The sequence below is a fragment of the Argiope bruennichi genome, chromosome 9 (assembly GCF_947563725.1).
Source record: "Argiope bruennichi chromosome 9, qqArgBrue1.1, whole genome shotgun sequence".
Classification (NCBI taxonomy): Eukaryota; Metazoa; Arthropoda; class Arachnida; order Araneae; family Araneidae; genus Argiope; species Argiope bruennichi.
Genome location: NC_079159.1, coordinates 98,848,153 through 98,858,422, shown reverse-complemented (window position 1 = coordinate 98,858,422; position 10,270 = coordinate 98,848,153).

Here is a 10,270-nt window from a genome sequence, read left to right as displayed (position 1 = left end):
AGGACATTCAATTTTACCAAACGATCGTGATTTTGGAGTACTAGAAATGGCAATCCGGAAAACCAGTTCCTTGCATATTCTTCAGAATTACTATAAAGTAATATGAAATTGTCGAAAACACAATTAATTTTTAGTACATGAAATGAAACGAGAAAACCAAACCTCTGGAGAAAGCGGTTTTAAAAAGACATAAAAATACCAATGAAGAAACCATGAATTGTTTAACTATATGCTGGATCAGATTTACAAGGGATACACCATACAAAATGTTCTACAAAATTTCGATAGAACGAGATGCTGAATTTAAAATTATCGATTTGTCACCACAACGAGGACGACCAAGAAATTTCAGAAATACAAAATGATCTTTTATGTATAAAAAAAGGAGATCTATTACATCTGAAAAATGCAAGGACATGATGGATTTATTACCGTATATACATCCTGTTTATCAGGAACATTTTAAAATGCTAAATCCTGAATAAAATTCAATTAACTTATACCTACGTATAAACTGAAAATGTATAATTTCATTGAAGTTCTTATTAAAACTGAATTGTTTTTTGTTATGTTATATTTTCTACAAGAAAATTCTTTGTTTTGTTTCACTTTTTATCAAATGAACAAGACATATTGCAATACATATTAAATAATAATTATAATGAGTTATTTTTAAACTAGCAATACCCGCACAGCGTTGCCTGTGGCATAATATCCAAGAGGAAAAATTAGCTTTAAACTTAAGTCTAGCCTTCACGCTATATGACATGGGAATGTCATGTGGAATCAAAAAGATGTTTAGAAATCATCAAAAATAACTACAAAACAATTTTTAAAGCACACATACAGAAATATTTAGGGCTAAGCTTTGATATACAGTTATTTGGTGCCTTGCGAGCTTGGAATTTTTCGGTGGCGCTTTGTTTGGGGTTACATGACTGCTGCCATTTTTTATGTTACTGTATGCTGCTGTATTTCGATCTTTCCTGTTCATTTCCTTTGATTTTTTTCCTGCTGCACGTAATTCTGCTTACTCTAATTATTTTCGATTAAATTTTTTTGCATTCATTTCATTTTACTGCATTTATTGACTTTTTTTCTATATTTCCGTTAATTTGCTGCAGAGTTCTTCGAAACCTTTAGATTGGAAACGCTATTGCATCCGTTCGCGCCACATTCAACAATTTCGCTAAAATTTGGTGATAAACTATTTTTGGGTGAAAATGACTATATATCAATGTTGTTGCATATTTACACTGTTAAAATGGTTTCAATTTCCCCTTGTAAACAGCACATGCCATTTGATTCATCTTCCCATTTTAAAGCTGGGCTAAGCTTTGATATACAGTCATTTTGTCTTTTTGGACCAAATATCAGGAACTTTCACTTCTTCTCTTGTATCTCAAATTTAAATGTCTTTTTCTGTCAGCAGACAGGCGAATAATTCAATTGCAGTGCGATTTAAAGATAGACGTTTACTTCGCTCAGCAGAAGACTTTTCTTTGAAGAAAGTGTGGACATTCTTTCTCTGATATTCGCTAACCTAACGTTTCTTTCCTCTACATTTTCATTACCGCGCAACAAATGAAGCGTTTTGGCATTTAATGTGCTCCGGCTAAGGTTAATGAGATTTGAATCGCTGTTTAAAATCAGACACAAACATAGAAATATATCGCATATGAATATCACAGCTCTTGCTATTTGCACATGCGAAGTTTGAGGTTTCCGCTCAAGCGCGGATAAGTGCAAAGCACAGAAACTGCTGCTTTACGCATGCGCGAATCGTAGAAGGAAAAATAATTAAAACCGCAGTTATAAATCTCCTTTTTTTATTTTAATATGACTTCAATATACTAAAACCTTCCCCAATAAATGCATTACAAAATGGTACAAATATCTCCAAAATTAGTTAAGTATTCCTCGAGTTTTCCGGGTTTCAACATACAGACGCTTTCAGGAGACATCATTTTATACATGTATAGATAAATATTTATAAAAATTTGAATAGCATTTTGTTTTTATTATTAAAAAAAAAGACTGATGTAACTGAAATATTTCGCAATTAAATGAACGTTTACAGTAATTTATTAATTTTGAATGTAAGGCAAGTCCATTTAGTTATAATAAACCTTATTTTTTTAGTCAGCACTGTAAGTACTATTGGATTGTAAACTTACATTATCTGTTACCGCAAAATACAAAAAATATATCTATTAATACTTACCAGTATTTTTAATTTTATTGAAATGAAAGCTTTAAAATCTCGCAATAACAAAAAATGAACTTACCCAATTTTCAAAATAAACAGCTCATATATTGGAATATACCGGTATTCATTAATTGGTTATACTATTTTCCAGTAGTGTCAAATAACCACATATCCAATATCCTACATTTATTTGAGATTTATTACTTCTTTATAATACTTCATGATATTTAAATACTTGTAAGGAAATCATTTGCTAATAATTATGGCTAGTTTTTAAAATTTCTTTACGTAGACATTTTTCATTGGCATATTAAAAACCAAGTGTATATATATATATATATATATAAGGATTAATAGATTTTTTTAAAAAGTAAAATAATTCACTAACAAATTGATTAAAAAAAATATATCGAAATATGAAACTAAATTGACCAATTATTAAAAAAAGACATTGTCTGTAGCCGCGAAATGCTTCAATTCGCCGGTAGAAGTATATACAATATCAAATTTTAGCGACTTGCCCCACATTTTTGAAGCATTAAAACTCAAACATTAAAACTTCGATTTCCAAATTTTTTTTCACCCACACCGCTTGATTGGTCTTTTTTATTATACCCTATTGTTAAATCCCTTCTTAAACATTCCTCAGCGAAAAAAAAAAAAAAAAAAAAAAAGAGTTTTATTTAAGAGCTGAACGACTCGGAAGAATACAAAAGCATTTGTATATACGTATATGTATTTTTTTTTTTTTTCATTTTATTCCGTTTTCATAAAAAATTTTATGATGAAATTGGTAATTACTCATTCCGATAACCAACTATTCATACATACTTCTAATTCTATTAAAAATAAAACTATTTTATAACAAATTTGAAGAGGATTTGTTATTTTTACCGGACAATCCTAAAGTACAGAAAAGGAAGAATAGATACAGCTTTTTTTAATTCTTGCAAACATAGTCGTGTAATACGACTGATTGTAGACGTGGTTTTTGACAGCCAAATATCAATCAAGTAGTTCTAAATCAACTCTTTCCTTTTTCTTATTAAAAAAAAAAATCCTTTCAGATGAACTTGGGGCAACAAAATTTATGATTTTGGGGTGAGGTTCCTTATTCTCTGTATTTCCCACCATTACCAAAATTTGCTTTAGATTATATCATTATCGTCATAATCTATTTGCTTGCCAATGGAAACGTGAAACATAATACGCAAGAAGCTAGATGGCTGAAATTTGGTCACCTTAATTTTAACAAATTTCCAGATTCTTTTCAGCCTCGGAATGGCATGTTCAACGTCCGCCAGCCCCTAATTTGGCCAACATATATTACAGTGAAAACCTTTGCATTTGATGAATAAAACTGATACATTGTATTTTTTTACTGACACTTCAATTACTTCCTATTAACATGCTAATGTTTATATGCTGCCCATTATCTGTAAATCACGGAATGTGATATGAAACTAAAATCTCTCGAAACGCAGAGCAGACTTTTGGATTTAGAGTTACAAAATTTGGCTGATACTTACTTCTTGGATAGTATATGCGCATTTAGAAAAGTTTTTCTAAAAATTTAAATAAATTCTAACTTAAAAATTAATCAAATTAATAAGGTTTTCTCTCGATAACATCGAAGCAAAGCATTACCATTTTTGCACGATTTTAAAATTCCAGTAATTATCTTTTCGGAGATTTCAATTGTATTCCCGAACAACTTTTACTTTCGTGCAATATTTTTTTTAGCAATCGTTAATTCGCTTTCACACACACTGCGATGATATTCAATACAGATCGCAGGGCCCGACTTAGCCTAATTGGGGCCCGGGGCAAAAACTTCTTTGGGGGCCCCCTCTGCTTTCCTACTTCAGTAATGAAGAACCGTGCATAGAACTCGACAAGTTCTATTCGATTTGGGGGTCCCCTCTGATGTAGGGGCCCGGGGCAACTGCCCCTGCCTTAGTCAGGCTTTGACAGATCCCATGTTAAGCCCATAACCAGAATTAATATGACACCAGGCCTAATAGTTTGGAATATTGAAAAAGTTGTAACTGACCAAAGATTAGATTTGATAAGAAGGGATTATTTAAAAATTTTTATTAAATGAACATATTTACATTTTATATTATTATACCTCACTACTATACAATACATCCACAACTAATTACGTTGACTTCTAAAAAAATCTAATGTAAGTAAAGGAACTAGTATTAGGATTAAGTACACATAGCAAGGAAAAATGTGTGTGTAGCGAATCTTCATGTTTTAGACCTCCTTGAGTTTAGAAAACGCATTTTTGGAAAATGTATATCGTCTGTCTATTTGTCTGCGACAATGATAATTCAAAAGCGCTTTGAACTAGACAAATAAAATTTAGTATACGTTCTTTGTACATTATTTCTATATATGTATATTTCTATAAATTTTGCGCAAAATCCGTCCAGAGGAAATCTGTGAGACTGTCTATTCAAATATAACTTAACACGGCAACTGCAAAACGAAGAAAGCTATATGAGTAAAATTTGATATGCAGATTTCACATAGATAGAATAGACACCTATCATATTTTGAGCCAAACCCAACAAGGGGTTGACCATCTGTTGGTCTGCACTTTTAGAAACATGTAAACGCAACAACTCAAAAATGCAATGACTTAAATATATCAAATTTGATATGTGATTTTGTGATTACAATAGTAGTTTTAGGCCAAATTTTTATTTCATCTGTTGGAAGAATGCGTCTAAAACTGTAATTCGATTTTCAGATACTTTTAATCGCATGCCAGGGATTAATCGCCAAGAAACTTGCCAAAGATCACAAGATAGATTCAATAAAATGCCGAAATTCAAGCCAAAGATTAATATTTCTTATCTATTGTACGCCAATATCATGCAAAGCGTTCCCCAGGCTAACATTTTTATTAAAGAGTATGCAAGAAAGCTTTCGGAAGACAACTACCTTTTGGTGTGTGTTTATTAAAACATCTTTTCTTTATAGAAGTCTTTTAACAAGAAAAGCAGCGGAAGAAAGAGTGGTAAATTTTGGCAAAGAAAAACAGCGGACAAAAGAAAATACTGTATTTCATAACATCGCAAAGAGTCGCATTGGTCGATGGTGGTTATTTTGTAACAGATCATAAAACTCATATACGAATTTGTTGCGATCAAGTTCACGGAAGACTTAAGAATATCATTCCGAACTAGCCAATGTATTATTTCTAACACTGATGTGAGGAAGGTATTTGTTAGTGCACAATCAATGACGCTCAACAACTCTGTCATTGATTATTACCCATATCTAGCACATTTTCGAACGCGAACATTAATTTCGCGTTTTATCACAATACCAGGCTACAGAGAAGATACTAAAATTTCTCCAATATTAGATTTAATCAGACACCTTGAAAACCTTTCTTCTTTAAACTATAGAAAATAGATAACATTGTTTAACACCATCTAAGTGTACAATCTAAATTTCGGAATAAACAAGATCCCGTACCCTTATCATTTGAATCGCAACTCGAAATGGAAATAGAGAACAATGAAAACGAAGAAAAAACAGGAAGATGAATGACAAATTATGTAATTAATCAATCTAAGAAGGAAAGAATACGCAATAAGCGGGAACGGTCTCCTCCAAGCTTTCTTGCATACTGTATAATGAATGTACTTGTGTATTTTAAATCGTATACTACTGGAGAACGATAGCCACGAAAATTCTATGAACGTGCGATCTTGAGTTTTACTTTTTGGTGATTAATCGCTGGGATGCGGTTAATATAGAAATGCCAGGAAACTAAATGCGTATTATGGTTGCGGCGGGGGGGGGGGGTCCAAACAACTGAAATTAAAATTTGGTGCAGAACAACAATTGTAGTCACAAAATCACATATTAACTTTCACATATTTAAGTTATAGAGTTTTCTTATTTTTTTCGGATGTTATACTTTTACATACTTGTGAAAGTACAGACAGACAGGCGGCTACGCCCTTGGTGGATTTAATTCCAAATTTGACACTTATCTACACTTCAGATGCCAAATCTTTATATTATCCACCCAACTTTCTTCGTTTTGTAGATATCATATTTGCATTTTTACAAGTTAACTACAAGTTAAATTTCAATTATTCAAGTCACTACGTTTTTGAATTATTATTCTTACATGGAAGTGAAAATACAAACCGACAGATGGTCATTTCTTAGACAGATTTGATTTAAGAATTCTACATTTTAAAAGTTAAACTTGTGTACCAAATTTTATGCATTTGCCTCTTGACGAAGTAAACAAATTCACTTTTACTCGAACACCGGAACAGATTTCCTTGGAATGGATTTCGTTCCAAATTTGGTGGAAATTTACACATTTAGAATACAGACGATATACTAAATTTCACCCGCTTAGCTCAAAGCGTTTTTGAGTTATCTTGTCATAAAGAGATAACATAATTCTAAAGTTGTGCAATTCGCCAAAATCTCGAGATCGAATATTTTAACGAATACAATGCTTTCTCTTTATATACTTCGCACTCCCACCAGGGGGCACCACATAAATGAGGATCAGAAACTTCCGGTATGGTGGTTGGTTCTCTCACCCTGGTGGTACCGAAATGGTGGGGGGTCTGCTACCTCCAATCGATGTTGGGACGTACTTCCCACGAGAAGGGTTGCATCGTGGCTGGTGATGTGTTGTTGTCACGGCGGACAGTCATTCAGATATTTCTGTGTGTCCCCGGGCAGGTCGGAGTAGCCGGTTAAGGTTATATACTTCGTAAATGAAAAAGTGAAAACACAGGAGATTCAAATCTCTTGTCCGAAACATTGTTCCATGATAATGTTTTAGGTTTTATTCGGCTGGCCTGATTGCATAAACCATTGCACTCTTTATGTACATACCATACAACTCACAAAGACGCAATGAATACTTTCATATTATATTACAGAAAAAAGCTGTAGTATTTATAAATGACTGTATTTTAAAACATCTCCATTATTACTTGCGTTTGGGTTTAAGCCTTAACTCCAACTATCACAAAATTTTAAGCTCAAAAAATATTTTTAAAGCATCTGTTAAAAAATAAAAGAAGACAACATGGAAAAAATAAACCAAATATTCATACGTGGTTATCAAAAATGGAAGGAAAATCAATTTTGAGATGTTTAAAGCAACTTATGCTTCATTGCAAAAATGAAGAATGTTGTAAAATTAACTTTAAAATATAATGGCAATTAAATTAGTATAATTGAAATATTTTATTGAAGTTTTAGATAAAAAGTCATTTAGATAAAAACTCATTTTATGTTTCAATATTTTCAAAATATACAGAAAAGCATCAAATTTTCGCTAAATATTCAATAAATTAAAATTCTAATTAAAATCAAAATAAATTCGATCTAAGGCGTACATTTCCTTTCTTCAACGTATGTTTGTGTTAAATTTGATAGCTCTATGTCCAAAGGCCTGCCTTATACAGTGTTGCATTTTATGAGTAGCAATTTCGATTCAAACAATTTACAGAAAGAATGTCAATCTAGAAATATTTATAATATTAGCTAATAAGCCCCGCATTTTTAAGGATTAATATACTTTCAGGTCTAATATTTTTTACTTATCTCAATTACAGTATAATTTAATTAATTCGAAAAAGATGCATGTTAAGATTACAGAGATTTTAACAATGGTAATTTTTTTATCTAATTAAATTAATTCGACGATTCTCTTATAACCTATGAAAAAAAATTTGAAAAAAGTATTTAAAAAATAAAACAGAAATGTTGGGGAAAAAATAAAAGCAGAGTAGTTTAAAGTTTTGCAGTTGCCTAGCAATGGAGTAACTATAAATGTCCATATTTCAAAGTCACCTGTATCCATTCAAATATTTATTAAATTTCGAAAAAATAAAAATTGAAGAAAAAGTGTACGGAACTGTAAGGTAAAACTGTACGGAATGGTACCGTTGAAAATGTAAAATTTTGAATTTGAAGATGGTATAAAAAATTTCTTGCTTCGAAGTTGCTATAAAAAAATGGAAACATTTCATTTGATTTCTAATTAATTAAATATTTCAATTTTGCACTTTGAAAAGCTGATAATAGTGTTTCTCTAGTCTTAATTACTATGCGTTATGCAAAGTTTGGCAAAATTCAGTTATTCATTATTTAACAGCAGATATAAAACAAACATACATATATGGCCACAATGACTTTTATTAAGATTAAAATTACAGTATGAAATTAACATAATGGAGATCAAACTGATCCTTCATTCTAACCACTATACTAAAGGCTAGAGAAAGATATTCCCTAGTTTGTGAAAATGTATTTTTATCATCTTAAGCAGCGTTCACACGAGACCAATTATTGTGGGTAAAAGAAGGCCAGCCAATTTCCGGAAGATCACGTGACCCCCAATTGAACGATGGCAAATAGTTGTCTCATCAAGACAGCCATTTCGCCATTCTCCAAACAACGTTGTCTCATCTGCTCACATTAGGGTAATACAGAGACAACAATAGCCCGCAATAATTGGCCTCACCTTTAGATTTGTCACGCCTGTTCTAATTTTAATAAATCTCTCTGGTACATTAGGCATTATGGATATCACGATTGTATCACACAATTGTTTGTAGAATTTATGGAAAGAGCAGATTAAAGGTTTTTTAAAACTTAATAGGTCTATTGAAAATCCATCAAATCTAAATTCTTTCAACTTGTTAGAATATATTCATCTCCTTCGTTTTCTATTATATTTATATACTAATATTTTACTATGTTATAGAAAAATAATTTCTGTTATTATGAAAAAGTGAAATGCATCCTAACTGTAACATTGATACTATTAATATCGAATTGTATTTTTATATTCAACAGAAAATTATTCCCATTCAATATTTCTAGATAGAACTATTTTATTGTTCTAATATTTTATTTTTCATACAATTTTAAATCTCAGTTATGTTTTAGCTTGAAAGCTATCTAGATCTTTTATTATAAATCAAGTTTTCTTTCTTTCAAGTTTTCGCATCTGAAAGTAACTATTTCACACAAAGGAGTTTGATTGACACATTTCTTGTTTTTTTTATGGACTCCACTCCTTCTTTTAGCTTTTTTTTTTTTTTTTGTCGTCTAAAAATGAAGTCAATATACTTCTTTTTATATTCAAAACATTGCAAGAATTTTCTAGAAACAGTGAAAGGAAAGTCTTTAATGTTTATTCATATGACAACACGTGATTATGATTTTATACAGAGTGAAGAAAATGTCATGAATTATAAGAAAACGAAAATTATCCTTTATCTCGTAAATATATATAAAAGAAAATGGTGGGATTTTCTTCTTTTTTGTTGTTGTTAATTATAGTGGAATTACAGAAAACTTTTGAATATAGAGTGATATTAAAGGATTTTAACTCAAGGAACATAAATATTTCAAAACTTATGAAAAAAGAGCATAATGCAAGAAACAAATTTCAAGCATTCTGTGTTATTTCCAAGAATTTTGCAAAAGCAAATACAGTCTGACATTGATTAACTGTTGTTAACTTAATGACTGTTAACTTAACATTAATTCAGTTCAGTCTGGTTATAGCAGCATTTTGTTTTGAAATTACGGGATAGCTGTACTTGACGAATCTCGTAATTTCGAGCCGTGGCCAGTAAGACGACATTTGAATCAATTCTTGTTCTCAAAACTCGCACACCAGACCAATGTATTTATCCAGTATGTCAGATTTAACCATGGAATTGGAACTAAAATAATCCATTTGATACCCCTAATTCTGGAACCAAGATCAAATTATCGCTCCAACTAATGTTAATTTCGAAGCACAATGAGCACATTTTAAAATTTTGCGAAATATAAGGAAGCATTATTTTTTTCCTTTTTCATAAATCTGAAGAATTAATATATGGTATTTAGGAATTCAAATGTCCTATCTAAAATATTTTCTTGGTGTTAAGCATAGGACAAAACTATCACCAGATGAATTCTTACATTTTAGATTAGCATTTATATATTAATCATTTTCTTTCAAATTCAGCTCACTAATTTTACGAAGAATCTTTCCAA